General features: G+C 40.0%; 1 protein-coding gene across 1 annotated transcript in view; it reads left to right on the top strand.

Annotated features, from left to right (window-relative positions):
- The window catches only part of CEP78 (centrosomal protein 78), a 52,133-nt gene that overhangs the window by 2,910 nt on the left and 25,705 nt on the right, over positions 1–23,518 (top strand). The gene's annotated exons all lie outside the window — the stretch shown is intronic.

The raw sequence follows: 23,518 nt of genomic DNA, 5'->3' as shown, positions 1-23,518 counted from the left end.
TGATCCCGGTGTATTGTGTCGGGTGGGAATTTTGTTAGGGTTTTTTGGTTGGTTGGTTGGTTGATTGGGTATTTTCCCAGAGTTTGCTTCTAGTTTAAGGATTTGCATTGTCTTTCACGAAGTTTCGGTTGACCCTTCAAGCGTTCTCATGGAAAACATGTAGTAGGCACAATGTGATCCAGACCACCACTTCTGTGGGAATAAGCGGCTGGATCACCTGCATGAGCCAGTTGTTCCTGTATTGTTCTGCACAAGTCTCGTGGAACAGGACCGTAAATTTCAGCCCTGAAAAAAAAACAAAAATGAAAAAAACAAAGCAAAAAATCTGACCACGCTTGACATAGCCACATGATACAAATTACATTAATAAATTGGTATAGTATGAGCTGATACTACAGTAATATGGCCACTCACTGAAAAGGAATACTTGAGTTTTCAGTAGTGGCACCTGCTGTTTCTTTGGTGACTTTTGTCCTGTTGTATTGCTTTTATCATTAAATGGATGCCAATTATGGATCCAGGCTTATTTTTATTTTTATTATTTGATAATTATATAGGTTAAAATCGCCTCCCAAAAGTGTCAGCAAAGCCTGTGATTAAGTGTTCAGCCTGAGATGTAGTACGGGAGATACTAGTTTTCCACCTCTGTGACCTAAATTATAAATTCATATTTTAGCATAATAGAAATACTATTGTTTCAAATACCTTTTATGTGCATTTAATATGTTCATCACATTCAAGCACATTTTTCTTTCAGCTTCTTGAATTTTTAGCAAGGCAGCTTTTATTCTTTATGGATTTCTTATTTTTGTGCAAGTCCAAAATAAGTTATTCATATATTATCACACATATTTATTAACTTATAAAGACTTTGTATAATGTTTAGTTCATTTGCAGTCAGTAGGACTTCTCATGCTCTGCTGGGTTAATGGCACTGTGTGTTTGTATTATTTATCTAAGACCTCAAACATTCTGTTCTAGCTTTTACTCTTCCCTTACAGTCTGCTCTTGGATATATGCTTCCTAATTCTGATTTCATTTAAGTTTCCCAGCATAGTAACTCCATCATTTTCAATGGAATTACACTGTTTTTCATTATCACACGCAGTAGTGTCAGACCCTCAGCTTCCTCTAAGATATTTAACATACACATTGTAATCGTGTGACTCCTCCAGTTTGTTCAGTGACTATTTCAGATATAGTCTAACCATTAGAAAGCATAAACTGATAGGCCCTCATTCCCATCTTAGTTCTCACTGTGTCACAGGACAGGGAGGCAAGAGTTACACATTACCCAGACAGACGTAGTTCTTTTGGTATTTCATGGAAAAGTATTATTTATAAATCTTTCCATCATCCAAAGAGTGTGTCAGCTGAGGGTATTTTCTTGCAATCCAAACCACATCACCAGAAGGACCATGGTCAACTATCTCATTGCCCATAATTTTATGATGGAAGACTAATCCAAAATCAAAGCATGCTTCAATACTTTTCACAATCTTACACTGAAGTTTAGTATGTAAAGTGAAAAATTATTTCTCCAGTGAATATGAACAGAAAATAAATACCCACTTTCATGTAATAGTGCTTCATAAAATTGTCTTTTCAATATGTATTTTATACACAAATTAAATGCAAGAATTTAGAAGCTTTAGTAATGAATTCTGTACTTTTTATGTGCTTCATGTCTTGTATTAATAGGAGCATCAATATATTTTGCACGTTACTACCAAATCTCCTAATGAAAAACATAATGAAATGTGTGAGGGATAAGTGACATAAGGATCAAAGTTATGACCTAGTCAATTGCATTTTCAGATGAGCAATTAAATTATTTTTATTGATATATATAATCTAAAAACATTATAAAAGAAGTCCATCAGGATACTCTTTCCAGTGTTTATGGTTTTAGAGTGCAGAGAAGGATCTTAAGACAACAAGTGATCAACGTTTTCCTCTAAGTGGAAGTACAGTAATAGGAGAGGTATCTTTCTTTCTCTGTATGAAAATCTATTAGAAAAGATTGTGGTACTTAGAAAAAATGGTCCTCATTGAGTCTTATGTAAAGCCATCACAAACACTTGACAAAAGTAGTATTTCCATGGAAGTATTTAAAATAATGGAGAAAACTGAGTTAGAAGATAGCAAAATAATTGGCTTCCATTTGATACTTCAGGAAGTATCAAGCAGGAATTCAGACACTCAGTTATATACTGAAGTGAAAATGTGGGTTGAATTGTAAGCCTCATTCTATAACTATAGTTACAGTTATATAACTTTAGTTATAACTATAACCTCATTTTATATAACTATAACCTCAGATAGCCAGATAGTATGCTTCCTGAACCAGTATGGGATAATTTCTGAACTTGAATTTAGGCAGAAATAGAAAAAATTCCCATGCCTGAGATGCACAGCTAGTAGTAGCAGTGCAGTGATTGCTGTTATTAGTAAAATTCCCTGGCAGTTAACATGGACTTTAGATAGTGCTCTATACTCTTAAGGAAGATTGGTGAATCTATAATAATATTTAAGGGAATTACAGAAATTCATTAGTAGGGAAAAGGATAACATATGTTTCATTTGTCCTAAGAGACAGAGAAAAGAGACTTTTCAACACTTAGAACATGCTGCTTTGGACATATATAGAGAATTGTATAGAGTGCTAAGATGGTTTAAAAACAAATTTGGATAAAACCCATGTATTACCCTGTATGGGTATAATTGTGAAGCAGGCTGTCACGGTACTGTATTTCTATGGGACTGCTTCCTAATCTGGTTGTATTTTGAATTGTGGGTTTGCATTGCCTTACATAGAATCTAAATAAAAATCCTCTGAAATTTCGAGTTTGTTTTCTTGGTTATATATTTAAGGAGATTGAAAGAAATTATTTTTTTTTATGCAAAAATAAAGAGTGTTTTCATAGAACTAAAACTTTGAAGAAACTGGGAAATTTTCAGAAGAATCAGTGGTTAAATTTTGGTTTGGATACTGAGAGCAATTGTAGCTGTATTTTGAATTATATAGGATATTCAAACCTCTTGTTTTTATGAGGGAAAACTTTTGTCATTAATACCTGCTTCTGCTAAGAAACTAGTCATGATTTTATGAGATTTACAAGAAAAAAAAGCTTTGAGCTCCCCCTACTGTTCTTTCCATTGAAAAAGATGGAAAACCTGAATTTTGTTTTTATGGGTGAAGTATCAGTCAGATAAAAGAAAAAATTAACAATACAGAAGTACCGTTTTAAGTTTCTGGTAATTTACTATTAACAGTGGAGAGAACCAGAGTGTTTAAGTTGTTTTCCAAGTTGCTAGTACTCTCAAGGTTTTTGGCATTCATAGCATAATGTGCATGAGAATGTGTACCTTCACTTACAACAGTTTTCCAAGGTTTCTATGCGAAGATATGGTTTATTGTTTGTGTATGCATACAGTTAATCTTGTTCCATTTACATGAAACTGGTGGATCATAGAACTTACTAAATATTGGCACATTTATACAAGTGATGAATTTAATTTACTTTTCCAGATAGCTTTCAAAAAGCTGTTATTTATTGAGGTGATTTGGGAACTCCCACTGCAATTTATAATAAATTAGTACTTGTGAGTCTACTTTTTGAGTTCCTTTACATTATTGTCATCACAAGTTACAAAGAGTACTTTAAGAATTAGAATTCTGACCCATATACTGACTGACATTACAAATACTTTTCACTGAAAGTGTTTAATCTCATAATGGCCAGATTTGTCTATAATATAGTTCCTGAGTTCAAGATCATCATCAGTGCTCATGATCAAAGCACTTTTATCTGTTTGTTAGTATTTCTTTGTTAAATAAGACTTACTTTTTCCAGTAAAAAAGCCTGTCTTTGCACATAGGCTGAACTTTATTTGGAGTTCTGTGCTTTCATTATTTTAACAGCTGAAAAATACTAATGTGCTGGTTATTTCAAGTGTTGTTATACCCATTCTCATAAATGCTCTGCTAGACTCTTTACAGGTGACCTTAAGGTGGTAATATTGTAACAACAACAACAACAACAGAAGGTCAAAATTCTCTCTGGTGTCTCATATATGTACTGGTACTTCTCTTTAAGTTTCACTATGGAGTTTAAAATTCTTCTAATGAAATAATCTTTCTTTTTTACCATTCCGATTCCCAAAAAGTAAACCTCTATTTAAGCAAACCTCTGTTTCTTTGGCCTGATATCACCAAACACCATCTGTTCTGCATGGAGGTGTGGGGTGAGGTGAGAGTGAGCTGGTGCAGGGGTCTTTCTAGATTTCAATAAGAAAGGCCCAACAACAAGTGGCTTAATAAGATTACTTCAAAAAGATAGGCTAAGAAGAGGAGTATAGATAGTAACATCTTACATCTCCTCAGGTGCTGGGCACTCCATGCAGCATTGAACAGTGCCTCAGTGGATTTTCCCATGGCACACTGCACAGAGCAGATCCTGTCTGGGGGAAAAACTCACCCTTTCAGTCCTTTGAGGTCATCTTTAACTTCTTTACAAAAAACAGTTCTGTTGAAGGGCAAGTCCATGTAGGAGGTATCATGTCAGTGCTGAGCAGGAGTTGCCCGCAGGCAGCTGCCCGCACCGTCCCATGTTAGTTGCAGTGTACAGTCAGGATCAGTACATTCCATCCCTTGATCCCCATACAGTTTACTTTTCCAAAATAAATGTTGTAATTTACCAATCATATTAATAACATATGGGATTCTCAAGTGCAAGTTTCAATAGAAGAAATGCAGCCTTTTCAAGATCACCAGCTCCTCAGGTTTAATGTCTTCTGCAAGGATCCCAGTACAATATCTACCTGTATTCTTTTCAAGGATTGCATTGCTCCTTTGTAATAGCTCATGAGAGAATAAACCAGTAAACCAAAGTGATTGATTTTTGATGCCACTTTGTGGTCTCATTAGAGAGATAGCACTCCAAGATTCATTAAGACATTTGTTTTTATCCTCAGATCATTCACAATTTTTCTGTCCCCAACATTGTCCAGAGAAGGGCAATGAAGCTGGTGAAAAGTCTAGGGGTAAGTCATTTGAGGAGCAGCTGAGGGATCTGGGGTTGCTTAGCCTGGAGAAAAGGAGACTTGGGGATGACCTTATCACTCCCTAAAAGTACCTGAAAGGAGGCTGTAGCCAAGTGAGGTCGACCTCTTCTCCCAGGCAACTAGGATGAGAGGACAGTCATGCACCAGGGAAGGTTCAGGCTGGACATTAGGATGTATCTCTTCACAGAAGAAGTTGTTAAGCACTGGAACAAGCTGCCTGGAGAGGCTGGGGAGTCATCCATCCCTGGAGATGTTTAAGAGAAGACTGGATGGGGCACTTTGTGCCATGATCTGCTTGACAGGGTGGTGTCTGGTCAAAGGTTGGATTTGATAATCTCAGAGGTCTTTTCCAACGAATTGATTCTATGATCATTTAAAGTTCAATTTACCTGCCGTTTTAATTCTATTTTCCTGCTGTTCACGTGCTCAGTTAGTCTTTTTTTACCTTCATGATTACTATTGCTGTGTCTTGTCCTTAACAAATTGAAAAAAACAGCTCCATGGTCTTCACAAAAGATTTATCAAGTGCTACATTGAGGCTTACATTGGATATAATACTTCAAACAGCTGACCATGCTGAGAACAGCCAGTTCCAGCAGTGAGCTGACAGTATTATTTGTTGCTAGAATTCTATGTTATAAAATGTAGATCCTACTGTTTGTTTAATTTGTTACATTCCCATTTTGTCTCCATTGCCCTATTAGACTGCTTTGTTCATGTCGCATATTTTTATGCTTTAGTACCAATTTGTTTTGTCATGCATGTGGATAGACCATAACCATAAATAGTTTAGGAGTATATTTCCTTTTTTCTGTAATTCCATTTGATGTCTGGACCATTGGGATTCCAGTCCTAAGGGATAGTAGTTGTAAGAGAAATACCTACACAAAGCCCTGTGTGCTAATAAGATATTTCAACCATAGATGTTCTCTCTACAGGTATGTTTCCTTCCCTCTTCCATAGCAAAGCCTTCCCTCTATTCATGTAGAACACTTAGAAAGGAGTAGAACTCAGTTTGGAGAAAACATCAGCCACACTACCCATAAGAGAATAACTCATTTCACATTTACATGCATCATTATTAGTAAAAGGTCACCATCAATTATCAGCTCCCTTGTTACTAAGCAAATATGACTTGTTTGATTCAGGACATTGTTTTCTCAGTGAATATTTGGGATCTGTTTTGCTTCTGGCTGTCCATTTTTTTGGTATCCTTTTAGCACCCACTGATGCCTTTTTCTCTGGTCCTAGAAATACTAGCCAGACACAGGGTGATAAAAAGGGGTTATATCTTTTTAAGGATCCTTAGGTGCACAATTTGTCAGGTGGAAAACACCGAAGATGCACACCCCGCATAACATGTGTACAATTTTTATAGATTTTGCAAATTAGCATCTCTGACAAGAGTCCCCAGTTAGATGCACACCTGGTGAAGTCACGCCCCTCAGCTCTAGTACCTTCTAAGTCCTCCCCCCTCAGATGAGGACTAAACTCTGTTTATAAAAATTATGTCTCAAAGAGCTGATCTCAATCTTGGTTTCTAAGGAGAACCAAGATAGCATAGAGGTCTTGGAATGTGTTTTGTCTTTCTGCCTAGGAAAATACTGAAGCTAAGTTACAATAGTAGACTACAGAGCTACAAATACATGTGTAAGGAACACAGAGAATGTATAAAAGAAAAAAGGCAAAAATCAAGGTGGCATCACTACCACCCTCACAATCTCCAAGAAGCTCACTCGTTCGAAGGAGTTTCCCAGTAGACACATTCTATGTGATACCTTCTATGATGACTGTGTTAAAGACTTAATCTGAGTCTGTTACTTAGGAATTACAATAAAGATCATAGAGATTAGTTTACTTTACACATAGACTTTTGTGGCCATGTGCCACCAGATTAATTTTTATTAACTTTGATTAGCCATTATGATACTAGAAATTAAGCAAAATTATAAAGTCATTAAAGTGTGCTTTACTTTAAAGTGACTTACTTTCTGATTGAAGCCTCACAGACACTGATGCAGGTTTTATTTTGATAAAAATACACTGGCCAATTAAAATTAGGAACACTAGAATTTACTGAAAAAGGAATTAATAAAGAACAATTGGAAACCCAGAATGGCGGCCTGCCGTGCTGCAAGGCAAAGGGAACAGCGCTGGATGCTTAGCCAACGTGACAGGTGGCCAGAGACACACCTGCTGGATAGGAACATCAGTTTTTATACCCCAATATCAAGTCTGTCCCCTTTCTTAACCCTGACCCTTTAGGTGTTCCGGACTGGCTTGGGCATCTCTAGGGGTCGTTAACTGGGTGACTGCAGGCCAATGAAATTGTGCATGTCATCCTTTACGGTAATTATGGTGAGCCCCAGTGCCCCTCCCTCTTACCTCAACATCTAGAAACTTCTGCCTTTTAGCACAGGGACTCAATTCCCCTCCCCTTTTGACTTTCATCCAGTGAACCAATTTACAGTACAACAGACTTACAAACACAAACTCATTAACCAATTAACAACTTCTGATAACACAGTCCTAATCATTATATGAAAGCCAACTCCATTCCTGTTTTTAACAATTTCATGTAAAAACATTTGGAATCAAGGTTTAACTTTGCAGTAACAACACTGTTTTATTTATAACCTTTTATCTGTATTAGCATGAACAAATTAGTATTTCAAGCTTTAAGAAACATCCACAATGAAGTTTCTATCCAAAAAAAAGAGCAGCCTTTAATGGTAAACTACATTAACACAGGCCATAAAGAGAAGGTGTTTTTTCTTCCACTAAGTGCAAAGTCTAATCAATATCTGTTTAGAAATCCTGCCTTACCTGCTCCTTAAGTAGCAATAAGTAATGAATAGCAGTACAAAATTGGTTTTAAATATTAAATGTAAATATATTTGATGAATTATTTTTAAATTGTATTTTATTGCAGGATATGTCAACAGAATATTCTTAATCTCACTCAATTTTTTGTGTAGCCTCATAAAAATAAAAAATATCAGCTATGATGTGATAATTTCAGAACACTTGGTTGTAGATTCCACTTTACTCAAATAAGCTTTGCATGCATGAATAGAAGTGTGTCCTGGGTTGCAGTGTATTCTATTACCATCCTCAGGAGCTGTTGAAACCAGGTGGGGCAGTGTTTCCCTTGCCTCCTCCCCCCAGACTATCTTTCTGTTAATTGCCCATCATTGTCCTGCCGCCTGACTCAGAGATAACTCCCTCCGGACTATCTTCTGTTAATGAGCCTAATCAACACTTGGCCTCATGACTCATCACCCCATTGTGAGATGCTCCTACCAGAGGGAGGAACCAAGCATCCCATCCTGGATATAATCTGAGACTGAACACCAGAGACAACCCTTCCCACTGTATTTCCAGAGGACAGGAGCTACACAGCCACCACTGGACTTTCTGAGGAAGAGCAGACCCGTTTTCTACGGGACCACTGCTTCAGGAGGAGGACACACCCCCCCCTGACTAACAGGGTGCCAGGTTGTATCCTGACTCTGTCAGTTTAACCCAGTGTTATCCACTTTTATTTTTTTTTTCTTTCCCCCTCCTTTTATTTCCCTATTAAATTGTTCTTCTGACTTAGAGTCTCCCACTAGTTTGTTTTCAAACTAGTACAAAGTGAAACCATCTTTTAAAATGTTTTGCTACATAAATACAGCCTGCAAAGCAAGAAACCAATGGAAAAGGCCTTGTCTTGTCTTCCTAATAGTTTATCTTATGTTTAGGTATTGGAGAATTGAAATACCTGACTCCTGGTGTTAAGGCTAGCTGTACCATGGAAAAGAACTCCCGAGTCCATATATATAAAATGCTAAAAAACCTGGGATAGCTGAAAAAGCAGACCATCAGGCTCCGTCTGAAAATCTTGTTCTTTCTAGGATAATTCTAAATATAAGAATTCTGGTCAGTAGATTTAGTTATCTAAAATACTGAGCAAGTACAGATGGATTGGCAGTCAATACTATTTACTATGTAGAAAGATAAAAAGATTATTGCATAAGCCTACTGCACGTATCTTAAATGTTACATGCCTGCAAAAAGGTCACTTGTCAACCTGTCTCTGGTGTCAGGTAAGGGGTCTCCCAGCCTCGAAGGGTAACCTTGAGAGACATCCCTGCTCAAGAGGAGATGGCCACTGCACAGCCAGCTGCAGTGGAGGGAGAGAGCTCAACAGGCTCTGGTGGTTGCATATATTTGTAAAGTCGTCAATTAATAGTCAGATTTTCTGCTGTGTTCATGGAGTTTCAGCTGATCATTAGCTCAGTCTACAGCCAAACCATTTTGGGGGGGGCAGGGGGGTGGGGAGGTTGGTGCCAAGTTTTCACAGATAGCCTTTCACAATAGGATTAACTTTGCTTAGATCCACTTGCTGAGAATCTGCCTGGACCAAAGTTCAGTTAGCTCAAACAGGAGGAGCGCATTTGTCACACAATGTAGATTTGGGTTATTTCACAGGATCATGACTCACTGGATTACAGTGTAGTCTCCTATTACTCTTGGGGATTCAGTGTAACCACCTTCATAAATACATGGCGCTCCAATTCATAGGAAACCATTTTTGCTTCCACTGCTGGAAGCAGAATCTAGTATCCGGCTGCTTGAATGGTCGGGGGCTTTTTTTGATGTTCCAGCCTAACGTGTTTGCTTATGGGCTGTTTATTCACTGTGTAGGGGACAGAGGAATTCATCAGGACTCTCTGCCCCAGGTCCCTGTCTTCTTTAGAATCCATTTCTGAGCTATTTTATCGTAACTTTTAATTTGTATTTGTTTTCTTGGAACCTAGATAGTTACTTGAATCAATAGAATCAGCTACCCAATATTAGCCAAATATTGTCTAAACCCCCAATTCAGTGTCTTTCTGCTGTTTAAGAAAATGTGTGAACACAGTTGAGCACAGTGACTTCATTAAGTGCTTGCATTCCTATTTTGGTAGTACAGAAAGGCATTTTCTCTGTATAGTAAATTACAGTAGCAGCATCAAATGAATAATAACTTTGATCAATTTGAGTCAAGAAAGGAATATCTCTCATACTAGACATGAGAAAAAAATAGAAGTTAGACAGTTATTATTACCTACCTGACAAAAACACATCATCCTCCATATTAAAGCTGTTGATTTTCACAAAATTGAATGCTAGTCTGTCAATTAGTTTGATTAGTAAAACCTAAAGTTAGAAAGAAAACCTACCTGTAAAGAAAGACTGAAATATGATGGAAGATTAAGCAAATATAGTTCCAAATAGGCATGCCTTCTCTTGTAGGTTTTGAAACCCGTCAGACGAGAGCATTTGATCTTGGGTCAGACAGCATCACTGTAGTCTTCTCAATGATGTCATGTTGTGACGGTGGCAGAGGCTTTGTTATTTACTTACTCATGACAAGAGCCATTTCATTCAAACCACTTTTCAGGTGCTTTGATTCATTCCTGCCTCACTGCTCTTTCCCACTCTTCTCAGGATTGCATACTTGCACATCTCTACATTCATCTTCCCAGCTCTAGCTTTGCTTTCTCTCACTCTCTGTTGGGGTAGCTCAGCCTGCTCTTGGGCTGAAACCATCAAATGTCAGTCAAACCAGGGCCATCCACTGGGTGGATTTCCCCACCCAGGACAGTGGATCGGAAGGCGGACCAGACGAGTTCACTGAGATCTAGGTTACCTCCCCCTAGGTGGCCCCCAATCTTAAGTTACCTCCCCCTGTTTCAGAAAGTTCTCCCTGTCTTAGTTATTAATTGGTTCCCTGTTGTGACTCCCGCCTCCCTGTTTTCCCCATTTGTTCTGAAAAATTGTATCCTCCCCTCTGCTTGTACCCCATTGGTTGTTTTCTCTTTCCCCGCCTTGCTCCACGCCCCCCATAAAAGGGTGTGCCCGCTTCTTCTTGAGGCTTTTTCTGGTCCCTGGACCCCTCCCGCAAATAAACCTGTTGGAACCCACACCAGAAGCCCCTCCTGCCTTCTTTGCTTTCCGGACTAACGCCAGCCTAATCCATCCCTCCCTCTGAGGAGGAGCCAGTGCACACACCCATCTCACACTGATTCCACTGAGCCGTCCAGCGAGGACGTTGTGGAGGCTAACGCTGCGTCCCCTCTGCCTGAGGGCACACTGAGGCTTGTGATTACAAGCCCTCGGTTGCGTTAACTCTCTTTCTTTTTTATTTTCTTTTTTAAATGAAACCATCACTTGAGATATATCTAGATTCTATTTACTGTTCAGTGCAGTATATTCTCATCTTGTAGTCTTTGGGGTAAGCACCAAGCCATTAGCAGCATGATCTCTTACAACTGTGACAGCAATTTTATGTACCTTGTTCTCCAAAAAGATTTTATATAAAAAATCACAAGCTGTTTACTTTGTATATGTTTCATTCACTGTATTCCTAAGTTTGCATTGCTCCTCTGACCTGGCTAGAAATAGAGTGGGCAGTATTGACTTTCATTATCAATTGCTCTATACTGCCTCTGGGGATGCTCTTCCAGCAGATACCCATTTGCCTCTGTTATACAGATAATAAGTTACCTTTAAAGATACATGGCAGTTCTGGCTTAGAGGTGGTATTCCCCAATTTAGTACTCCCACTTAAAAAAAAACCCAAAACGTGCTTCTTCCCTTCCATCAACTGGAGGCACAAAAGGAAAAGTTCATGGGTTAAGAACAATTTACAGCAATGAAATAAGAAAACAAACAGTAACAGCAACAATATTAATAACAGAAATGTACCAAAGAGAGAGTGATTCACATGCAAAAATGCTCACTGCAGACCCTGCATCAATAAACAACACAGGGTGCCTTCTGCTACATTTTCTCAAGTGGATGAAACCCCTTCTTGCCAGAATAGAGTCTCTTCACCTGGCAATGATGTGAGGTGATAGAGAATAACCTGTGTGTCCTAGCCATGCTCCTCCTGGCTACTGCAAAATTTAACCCTGTCCTGGCCAGAACCAGGACAATGGCCAATTAGAAACTATGTTTTTGAATTTTTTCTTAGTTTTAGAAACTTCAAAATCTTTCAAGATTGAGAATCCTGTATGACTTACATTTTCCCAATAATCATGCAGCCACTGGTAATGCCTTACGCATCTTAAAGTGGGAGGAGGTAGAGGAGTTGGAAATGAAGGAGTGAAGTTGAGGTTGGGAAGAAAAGGAGTAGGTAAGTGTGTGTGATTCTTACCACCAAGAAAATTAATCTTCCCCAAGACGAGCCTGTTTTGCCTATGATAATAATTAGTAAGCTGTCACTATGTCTTTATCTCAGCCTATGAGCTTTTCCATCTTACTTTGTTTTCCCTTGTTGTGTGAAAGAGTAGTGAAAGAGCACCTGGGTTGGGTGGGTGTCTGACAGCCAGCCAAGGTCAACATACCATGTACAGCATGATTGCATTAGTCCATGTGCCACAGTAAAACTTAAGCCTTTGTTAGACTTTTCATGTGGTAGTGTAAAATGAGCAGGCACTATATGCAACAACTAAATAATTTAAACAATGGCTAAAATTTCCAGCATCACCATGTCATTATACCTTTAAACTGCATCAGAAACGATGTCTGTATGGTTTGTACCTGTAGTATTCCTTGCAGGTTGGAGATCTGAATTTGAAGGCTATCAGTTGGTGCTCAATAATGTAAAGAAAGTGATCTATTAATAACATTACATAAAATACACTAAAATGTTTTTCATACAGTGAATTTATATTCAGCAGTTAACATGTGTTGGAGAACAGAAACACCATTCCTGGAATTACAGAATCATGAAATTGTTCGGGTTGGAAGGGATGGACATGTTGCTTGCTCTGGGCTGCAAGTGCACATTGATGGGTCATGTCCAGCTTCTCATCCACTAGCACCCCCAAGTCCTTCTTGGTAGTGTAGAGAAATGGCTGAGTGAACAGGGACATGTATATGTGCACAATCCAAGCTATGTTAGTGAACTGTCCTTGACTAGGGAAAAAAGAGAGGAGCAATGCTGATGTGGCAAGCCGACAGGATGTTGGGGAGGGGGATACTGACCATAGAAAGAGAAAGACTTATATTAGTTAGTTGCGTGCATATTAATCTGTAACCAATCGCTTGCTATTAAAGGCCGCGTGAACAGTAGCTGTAACCCAATAGTATGGAGCTTGCTTATGCGTGCTTGGGGAATTAGAGTATAATTATGGGACTGACATAGAGTAAACGGAGTTCCATCATATCTCTATGAGAAGCGTGGTTCATCCCGGCAGATCTCTGGCTATTTGGTAGGGCTAGTCTTGATCCATTCTCTGTCCAGCCTGTGTGTGTACTGGGGATTGCACTGAATGGGATTCCTCTTTGATATTTTTCTCTGCCAGTACAAAGATCTATTTATGAATTCTCTAGAGAAAACTGAAACTGGGTGTTTAAGCTGAAAGTGTGAGAAAAAGGCCATGAAATGATGTTGACGAGAACAGTGGAAAAATGAGTGAGGAAAAAACAATCTACTTCCATATTGAGACATTATGGGCGGTGAAATCCAGGGAAAAAACACCTTACTTGTCGATCAAAAAAAATCTGTTTAGGTACTTCTTAGGTACCGTCAAATAAATACCAGCTTAGAACAAGGACACTTCATTCTTGTATTGGTTTGGCATGGCCTGATTTTAGGTAGCAGGGAGGCCACAAAGATGGCTCCCCTGAGGAAGCTGCTGGAAGCTTCCCACCATGTCCGGCAGAGACAATGGCTGATGGCTCTGAAGATTGACACGCTGCTGACCAAAACTGGGCCAATGAGAGAAGTTGGTAACACCTCTGTGATGACATATTTAAGAAGACAATCAAAACAAAGTTAGGAGATTTTGGATTCTAGTCAGAGAAGAGCAGGAGGTGAGAATATGTGTGAGAAACAACATGGCGACACCAACATCAGTGAAGAAGGAGGGGAAGGAGGTGCTCCAGGTGCTGGAGCCGAGATTCCTCTGCAGGCCATGGTGAAGACTGTGGTGAAGACCATGGTGAAGCAGGTTGTCCCCCTGCAGCCCATGGGTCCATGGGGGATGCAGCGATGCACACACAGCCCGTGGGGGGGGTGCCCATGCCAGAGCGGGTGGAGGTGGGGGCCCGGGTGAGAGAGAGGGCCCCTGCTTCCAGGCTGGAGCAGCCTGTCCTTGGAGCACTGCACCCTGTGGAAAGAGAGAGCCACGGCGCAGCAGTTTTGGGAGGGCTGTGTGCCCGTGGAAGGGGCTCACGCTGCAGCAGGCGCGGTGTGGCTGCTGCTCCTGAGAGTGGACTCAACTCCAGGGAAGTTCACAGAGAACTGTCTCCCATGGGAGGGACCTACGGCCTCACAGGGTAAAACTCCTCTCCCGGAGCAGTGGAAGGAAATTGTGGTGATGGACTGACCAAGCCCCCATGTCCTGTCTCCCTGTGCTGTCGGTGGGAAGGAGGGAGGGGATGGGGAGGGAAGGTGTTTTAAGGGCTTATTTTACTTCTCATTATCCTCCTCTGATTCTGTTAGTAATAAATTTGCAACTTAAGTTGAGCCTGTTTTGCCCTTTAAGTGTTTCTCCTGGTCCTTATCTCACTCGTGAAGTCTTAGTTAATTTTTTTTTCCTTTTCCCTCCTCTGCCCAGCTTTGGCAGGGGAGGGTGAGCGAGAGGCTCTTGTGGGTGCCTGGCACTGGGCCAGCATCAAATCATGACAATTCTATTTACTCCTACTCCTATACTTCTACACTCCTAGCCTCCTATTTCTATACTCCCGCTCCTTCATTCCCTGTCCCCTCCTACCTCCACATGCACTGAATGAGATGCTGGATTTTGTCCTTTAACTTTTTTCAAACAATGAGCCTAAGATTGGCCGGGTGCCAGAATGCTTCTTTTTCTGAGCTGGGCAAATGTTTCTGTGATTTAATATGTAACTGCTGTGAAAATGGGTTTATCCTTGCCTACAATTCTGAAAAATATTACTTTTTTGGGGAAATTGAATGTTTTTCTTGGTGTTTTCTAAATGCTATCAACCTTATATACATTTCAGTTAATTGCTAAATTCCCAGTCTTCCAATTTCCTATATGACTATCATCTTGAGAATGTTCAAGCAGTATTGTAGAATCTTTAGTGAGTCAAGTGAATTTTTTTACTGTAACAGATGAATTCTCCTTATCTAGTTTTTGTTCAGTTTTTGATTTGGATTCTATATAATAATGCCAGCTCTTACTTCTGAAAAACTTTACTCCTCCAAGGCTTTTAAACAATAATTTAAAAATTTTGCTATAGTTTTTTTACTTAATCTCAACTGCCTCATCTTGCCAAGTGAATCCAAAACAGTGTTATTTCAGGCTCTTTTAAATAGTTAACACAGATGAATGTTGTATGACCTTTAGAACAGCATCCAGGACAGTATCAAAGATTGACTATAAATAAAAAGAAGGTAAATCTTCCCTGGAAGAGAGCTAATAACCAGAAAATTTGTTATTATATGTATTATATGAAGAAAACTAATTCTGTATTAAATGGCTTTTTTTTTGTCATTTTGTAATTTTTTCCTTCTGGAAAACCACTACCACTGAACTCAAACAAATGTCTTTTCATGAAATGCAGGCCAAAGATGAAGCCTACCACAGAAAAAGTATTTCTTTCAATAAAATAGGTGTTTATGTTTTGACTGAGGAAGCATAGGAAAATTCGGCACCGAAAAAATGATACTACTCAGAATGCAAAATACACTTAAGACACAATTAGATGCTTTTATAATGCTTAACTCAAACTTACAGCTCAAAAGGGAGTTCTAGGAGTTGTTACTGATAAGTCTACCAGCCAAATATGGATTAGCAGCTAAAAATACAATTGGATGTTGACAATCACCAAAAGGGTGCTGAACACCAGTCAGACACATCTGGTTGGGTCTAAGTCTAAACTGTGGGTTGTGGGTACAATTTCCAGTGTAGTTTTCTCCATTGCAAGTATGTAGTGGCGTTAGGGAAAACTCAGAGACTGGGTGACTGAAACAGTCATTTGGTGGAGCAGCTACTCTGCAAGAAAAAGTCAGAAGGACCAGCTCAATTTATTTAACTTTTAGTTCTCTCTTTTTGAAAGGAAGTTGTGTCTAGAAGTCTAAAATGGTCAGTGGATTACCCTGACAGGAAATCTCAGAAAGTATAAAAAAATTCTGAGTCAGAGCAAGGGCATTTAATGTTGCATGGGCACTTGCTATTAGCAGAAAGTAAGAACTTGATATTGTCCTGTGTCTGGCCGGAACAGGGTTAATTTTTGCAATAGCCAGGAGGAGGCATAGCTAGGACATGAAAGTTATTCTATACCACCTCACATCATTTTCTGGCATGGGAGGGAAGGGGCCCTTCTGGTTCGGGTGGCTTGGTGATAGTAGGGTATTGCCAGGTGGTCTCTGTGTAGTGAGCAGTCATGTTTGAATAGTTTGTCTCTCATGCCCTGTTATTAATATTGTGGCTGTTACAGTTCATTTTCTTATTTAATTTGCTGTTTCCAGTAAATGGTGCTTATCTCAGCCCATGATCTTTATCCTTTGTGCCTCCAATTCTCCTCTCCAGCCACCCACACAGGGAGGTGGAGGAGAAGGGTAGTGAGTGAGCAGTGCATGGTTTGGAGGGCTTCAGTGGGAACACTAAATAGGGGAATACCATTCCTAAACCATGACAAATATATATTGAGTAAAATGTCAAAAGTGATTAAACTAGTAATGATGGAATGCTGAACAAGAGAAATAGAAGTGTTATTGTAATTATGCACTAAATAATTAATTCAATTTCTTGACTTGATCCAGTCTTACTGTGTATAGCTCTGATACAGGTCTGGCAGTGGAAGTCATATGAGAACATTTTCTGCCTGTGCTGCTAGTTGCCTCTGCTTCGTCTTCTTCAGGTCAAAGTGCACTGGCATTCAGAGGGGATACCTGTCTGTTCAGCAGCAGTGCCAATTACAGTAGCTCCCTGAGTGTCTTGCTTCCTTACAGTGCCTGGGAGATGTTTTACCTGGAAAATTTTGTGTTCTTCAGGCATTACGATCCCCGTGCAATACCATCTTACGTGTTAATATTACAAACCTGGAATGAGGACAGACAATATTCCTCCTTTCAAATTCTATTTGAAAGCTGTATTTTTATAAATACATATTTTATTCTATGTGATTGAGTCTGTTGTTACATACATTTAAGAAGCAGACAAAAAGCATATTTCTTGATATAAGCATATTTCTTGATATGTCTATCTCTACAAAAAGCATATTTCTTGATACGTCTGTCTCTTGATAGAGCTGTTGAGCACTACCCTCTGGATGTGACCATCCAACCACTTTCTTATCCATCTAACAGTCCAGTCACCAAATCCATCTCTCTTCTATGTAGAGAGAAGGATGTTGTCAGGACTGTGTCAAAATGGCATCTGTAGCCCTTCCCTTGTCCACTGATGTAGTCACTCCATCATAGACCACTGGCTTGGTCAGGAAGACTTGTCTTTGATGAAGTCGTGCTGGGTGTCTTGAGTCACCTCCCTCTTCTCCATGTGCCTTAGCCCAGCTTCTAGGAGGATCTGTTCCAGGATCTCCCCAGGCACAGAGGGGAGGCTGACAGGTGAGTAGTTCCCAAGGTCCTCCTTTCTACCCTGTATAAAGATGGGTAAAATAGTTCCCTTTTTCCAGTCCCCTGAGACTTCACCTGACTGCCATGACTTTTCAAGTATTCTGGAGAGTGGCTTGGCAACTACATCAGTGAAATTGCTCAGGACTCTGGAATGTATCTCATCAGGTTCCATGGACTTACATACATTCAGGTTCCTCAGATGGTTATGGACGTGATCTTTACTTACAGTGGAAGAGACTTTGCTCCCTCAGTCCTCATCCTGCTGTCCATCTACTTGAGAGGTGTGAGAAGAGAGGTTGCTATTGAGGACTAAGGCAAAAATATTGTTGATTACGTCAGTCTTCTCCTCATCCACTGTAACCAGTTTTCCAGCACTGTTTATCAGGGGGGTACTCCTTATCTGACCTTTGTTTATTGCCTAATGGGTCTGTAGAAGACCTCTTGTTGTTCTTTGCGTTCCTTAATAGGTTCAGTTGCAGCTTTGCCTTAGCCTTCCTCACCCCATCCCTACACAACTGAACTTTACCTCTATATGCTTCCCAAGTCACCTATTCTTGTTTCCACTGTGTGCATTCCCTTTACTTTGACCAGCAGTTTCCTACTCAACCATGCCAGTCTCCTGCCTTCCTTGCATGATTTTTTATCCTGGGGATTGCTAGTTTTTGTGCTCTATGGATGAATTCCTAATGATCTGCCAGCTCTGTTCCACTTCCTTGTCCCTGAGGGCAGCCTTTTAGGGTTGGATGGTTGCATCCAAAGGTCAATGGCTCAGAGTCCTGATGGGCATCAGTGACAAGTGGTGTCCCTCACAGGTCCATATTGGGACAGCATTATTTAATATCTTCATTAATGACACAGATGAAGGGATTGAGTGTGACCTCAGCAAATTTGCTGATGACACCAAGATGAGTGGTGCTGTTGCTACACCTGAGAGCCAGGTTGCCACCCAGAAGGACCTGGACAAGCTCGAGGAGTGGACCCATGGCAGTCTCATGAGGTTTAACAAGACCAAAGGCAAGGTGCTGCACCTGGGTTGGGGCAACCCCTGGTTCCAACACAGGCTGGGGATGAATAGATGGAGAGCAGCTCTGCCCAGAAGGACTTGGGGGTGCTGGTGGAGGAGAGGCTGGACACAATCCAGCCATGTGCACTCACAGCTCAGAAAGCCAATTATCCTGGGCTGCATCCAAAGCAGTGCGGGCAGCAGGGCAAGGGAGGAGATTCTGCCCCTCTGCTCTGCTCTGGTGAGACCCCACCTGCAGTGCTGCATCCAGCTCTGGGGTCCCCAGCACAGGAGGGACATGGACCTGTTGGAGAGAGTCCAGAGGAGGTCACCAAGTTGATCAGGGGGATGGAGCACCTCTCCTGTGAGGAAAGACTGAGAGAATTGAGACTGTTCAGCCTGGAGAAGAGAAAGCTTTGGGGTGACCCAATTGCAGCCTTCCAGTACCTGGAGGGAACCTACAAGAAAGATGGAGAGAGACTCTTTACAAGAGCATGTAGTGACAGGACAAGGGGGAATTGATTCAAGTTGAAAGAGAGCAGGTTTAGACTGGATATTAGTAAAAAATATTTTACTGTGAGGGTGGTGAGGCACTGGAACAGGTTTCCCAGAGAAGCTGGGGATGCCCCATCCATGGAAGTTTTCAAGGCGAGGCTGGATGGGGCTCTGAGCAAGCCAGTCTAGTGGAAGGTGTCCCTCTCCATGCCTGGGGGGGTTGGAACTAGATGATCTTTAAGGTCCCTTCCAACCCAGGCCATTCTATGATTTTATCATATCTGAAAGCTACCTTAATGAAAAACCATGTTTTCTTTCCTTTCTCAGCACTGTTTCTTAAAGTTAGTATATTTTTCAAAATTAGTGGACAGTAATTACTACTCTTAATATAATTTACTCTGGAAGTTGGGGCTGTGCAGATCTGTGTAGTGAATCAGAAGCAAATTATGAACTCTGTGCAATAAAACCTGTGAAATGGTTCCCACTCTAGGAGAAAAGTTAGGATCAAGAAGAGTTAGCTAAAGGTGTGTTATTTTCCTGTTATTTTCCTATTTTCCTTCCAACTTAATTTCAGATGGAAAAAAAGATGTTATATCACATATGTTATTTTACATACTTAATTTATATTCTTATGTGCACAATCATATATAATTATACATTACATATTTTCTTCTCTATACAATGATATATATTGTATATATGATATATTATTTGTTATATGCTATAGCGACAGTACATAATGTTTCTATTTTTGTTCATGCTGCATTTCTATGGCCTCCACACTCAGTATTTACTCATTTCCTAACTTCAGGGCATTTAATTTTCTGTGTGAGTTTTTCAGTGTTGCTTCTTGTTACAGTTATGACTTTCAGAATTCACCTAGATAATTTTCAGTGCAATTTTTGGAGGAATAATAATTATTTTCAAACACTTTCTATTTTTTAAATTTATTTTTCAAAGACTTTTGTACATAGACGGTTGATATGGTTAAACAGCAATTTTGAAAAACAGAAGATAAATTTAAAATAGGAAAAAGAGAGACAGTGAATTAGAAGGAGAGACAAAAGGAGAGCAAAGGTTTTCTGTCCATATCTGACAGTGAGACAGAAAGAAACAACAAACTTTTGAGAACAAAAAACAAGCCAGTGGTAGATAAATGAAAAAAAATTCTGTTTCCACGGAACAAGTCCTTTGCATTCAGTCTTTGTTACATGGACGTGGAGCTCCCAAGTCTACTAAAATGAATGCTAATCCATGGAATGGAGGGCATGGCTAGATTTTGTAGGGAGAAAAGAACTTAATCTATTGCCCTATGTCCAACCCAAGATTTGCAAAACAAGGAATATTCAGCACTTTTTCCCCTCCATAGTCCGTGAAGTATTTTCTTTTTCCATCTTGGCCAAGTTTCCTATTTCCTTTTAGGTTTTTTGAAGCATGTTTCCTTACCACTCCATGTTGGCAAGAGATACTGTACAATTGATAATTACCAGAATTTGTGTCTTCAGACCAAGTTTCATACCTTTTTGGATCTCTTGGTGTGAAAAGAATGACTCTCTTCTTTTTAACTTATGTGCCTTTAGGTTGCCCTGAGGTAGACATTGAGATTCTGTAGTTTGTCACATTTAGTGTGTGTTGAAGGGTCTAGTCCTGTTGCAGCAAAATGCAAATAATAAGGAGCACTGGGCACTTGTCATTATGCAATTATGAGTTTCAAACAAAAATATGATACAGCTACCTAACAATGACAGAATGAAACAACTATTTCCTCCATGCTTTAAGCAGATTTACAGGCTCTTCCAATAGAGCTTTGCTTGATGGACTTTGCCACCTAGCAACAAATCTCAGGCTTCTGAGAGCTATACAGAGCTGCCCTGTCAGCAGCTCTTAAGACCAGTCAAATAGTTCTGGAAGTTTTGGTTTTGTCCTTTTTTGCACTTAGCATTCAACCCCACTGGCATTCTGCAGAACAGAGGAAAATAATTTTTAGCTATTTAGTTTTGGAATCAGACAGCTATTTAGCCTTAAAGCAGGCTTTAAAAGGCTTGATAGAGAAGTTAAAAAAAAAGAAAAGGACAAAATGTGAAGTTGTTCCTTTAACACATCCTTACTAGGCAGTAAGCGATAATGTGGAAGAACACCAATCAAGCAGGATACCTTCCAGACATCCTCATAAAGTCAAGAGAAAACATCTGCTGCCCACCCACTAACAGGGTAGAGTGCACATCCCCTTTTTCATCTCCTGATGCCTCTAAGAAAGCTAATGTTGGTTATGGTGTGAGACGGAGAAATGCTTGTACTGTTGAATCAGATTTAAAAAATTAAATTAGTATATGTTAACAAAAAAACTCCAAAGAGCACATGGCCTAGAAAGATATGGAAGAAAACACTGAGAACAAAAAGTGGTTCAACAAATTCAGCAAAATGATGGCTGGTGAAAAAGACATCATTTGCCAAAGTGACAGAATTGGGTCTGTTTGGGACTGTTCTCTGCAGAGACATCTGGTATCTCACCAAATTACTTTATGCTTTTGAAGATCTAAAACAGTAAAGGGAACTGCCTTTGACTGCAAAAGAAAGTAGTGATTATAGTCGCAAATGCAATATATAGGATATATTAGAAAAGAAATGAGATCTCTAGACAAAGAGAAAACATAAAACAACTGTAAAAATTATGCAGCGTCTGGGGTCTCCTCACTGTTCCCTGGGTCCTGCAGAGGCTCTGGGTGATGCCTGGCATCGCAGGACTGTGCCCTTTGTTAGGCAGAAGGTCAGTGCCCCTTCACAGCTCGTTGTTTGGGGCTGCAGCTGTTTCCCACCAGCCAGGGCACAACCTGCAGATTGCACTCCAGGCTACCAGCACTAGGTGTGTTCTGCAACAAGTCTGTGGGCTGCAAAAGGCCTGCACATGAGAGACTGGAATGCAGGACAAGATATCATCAGAACTACCACATAAAGCCTGTGTTTAGAGCCTACACAATGATTGACATACACAGAACACTTTTGATGCTTCCTCAGTAATCAGCCCTTTTGGAATGTGTACCAAAAGCTCTGTGTCATGTGTACCAAAATTCAGTGTAGCAAAAACCCCCCAACCCAAACAAAAAAAAAACCCAAACAAAACCACCTCCCCCAACTCAACAAAACCAAAACCAACCAACCAACAAAAAAACCTAACCCCCCAAAAGACCCAACCAAAATCAAACCAAACCAAAAAATTTGGAGTTGTAAGTAGAATGTGAATCAAAAGCACTGAATCAAATGCTGAGGAAAGGGACACTCAACATCATTTTTTGAAGAAAACCAAGTTTGGTAAGGAGCAACTTGAAGCAGTTTCTCTGCAAGATTTTGAATTTCAGTTTTGGAGACATCTTTGTAACTAAGTAGCATGAACAGCAAACCTTTAAAGATTCTTGAGAATATGTGAATTTTATTTTGCTTGAGTTTAGTCTGTGACACCGAAAGGTATGGAAAGCACAGGAAATATTTTGTCATATAGTCACAGAGCATTGGTTTTGCCATTTCACTGATAATGGCCCTGTGTCTTTTGTCTTTTACACTGAATTCCCCAAATGTCACAGTGAAACAATTTGTTCAGATGGTGATGTCAGACTTACTGAAATAAGTCTTGTTCTGGCACACTTGATAGCACTTAAGGTGCTTCAGTTGCTTCTGATGTCAGTCAAAGACAGCATGTAACATTACATCTGCGTAAACAGTGTCCTCAGAATGTTCTGGGGATCTGTCTAATTTCTCTGGAAAGCTCTCTGGAGTTCGTTCACCTTTAGAGTTTAAATCCTGCTGCCTACCAGCAGATTAGAAACGTAACTTTTTAAACAACCAAATTGCTCTTAGTCGTCAATCTACAGTAATAATTTTTGTTAATTAGCTGGTGTCCCCATCCATGAATGAACTGAAAGTTCTAGGAGCAGCACTTGGACTCCATTTTAAGTTATTCTGCCTTGAATGTCACACCGTGTAATGCACTGTACTGAGTGTTAATGAAAACCCTGTGATCCCGTGTATGTAAACTAACCTAGCAAACTAATGGGAAACATAGCAGTGAAAGATGAGTTTGTTACCCTGTTGGACGGCTCAGGCCACGTGGCTGTGGCTACTGCTGTATGTCAAAACGTTTCCGTACCTATAGAGCTCCTTACACGCGTGCTTTGCTGACAGAAAGCTGCAGCACTGCCTGCTTTCTTCTAGCACTGCACTGTTGGCTTTTGGTTTGTGTTATGGGGGTTTTCTGTGGTTTGATTTTTTTTTTTTTTTTTTTTGGTATGTGCGTTTGGGGGTGGGATTTTTCTTTTGTTTGTTTTCCTTTAGGAAAGGGAAGCGGTACTTTTCTTGAGCTGCTACGTTGCTACGTAACACCC

This window comes from Corvus brachyrhynchos, unplaced genomic scaffold (genome assembly GCF_000691975.1).
Source record: "Corvus brachyrhynchos isolate BGI_N302 unplaced genomic scaffold, ASM69197v1 scaffold325, whole genome shotgun sequence".
Lineage (NCBI taxonomy): Eukaryota > Metazoa > Chordata > Aves > Passeriformes > Corvidae > Corvus > Corvus brachyrhynchos.
The sequence above is the reverse complement of the archived record's forward strand: the minus strand, read 5'-3'. Positions and strand labels throughout refer to the sequence as shown.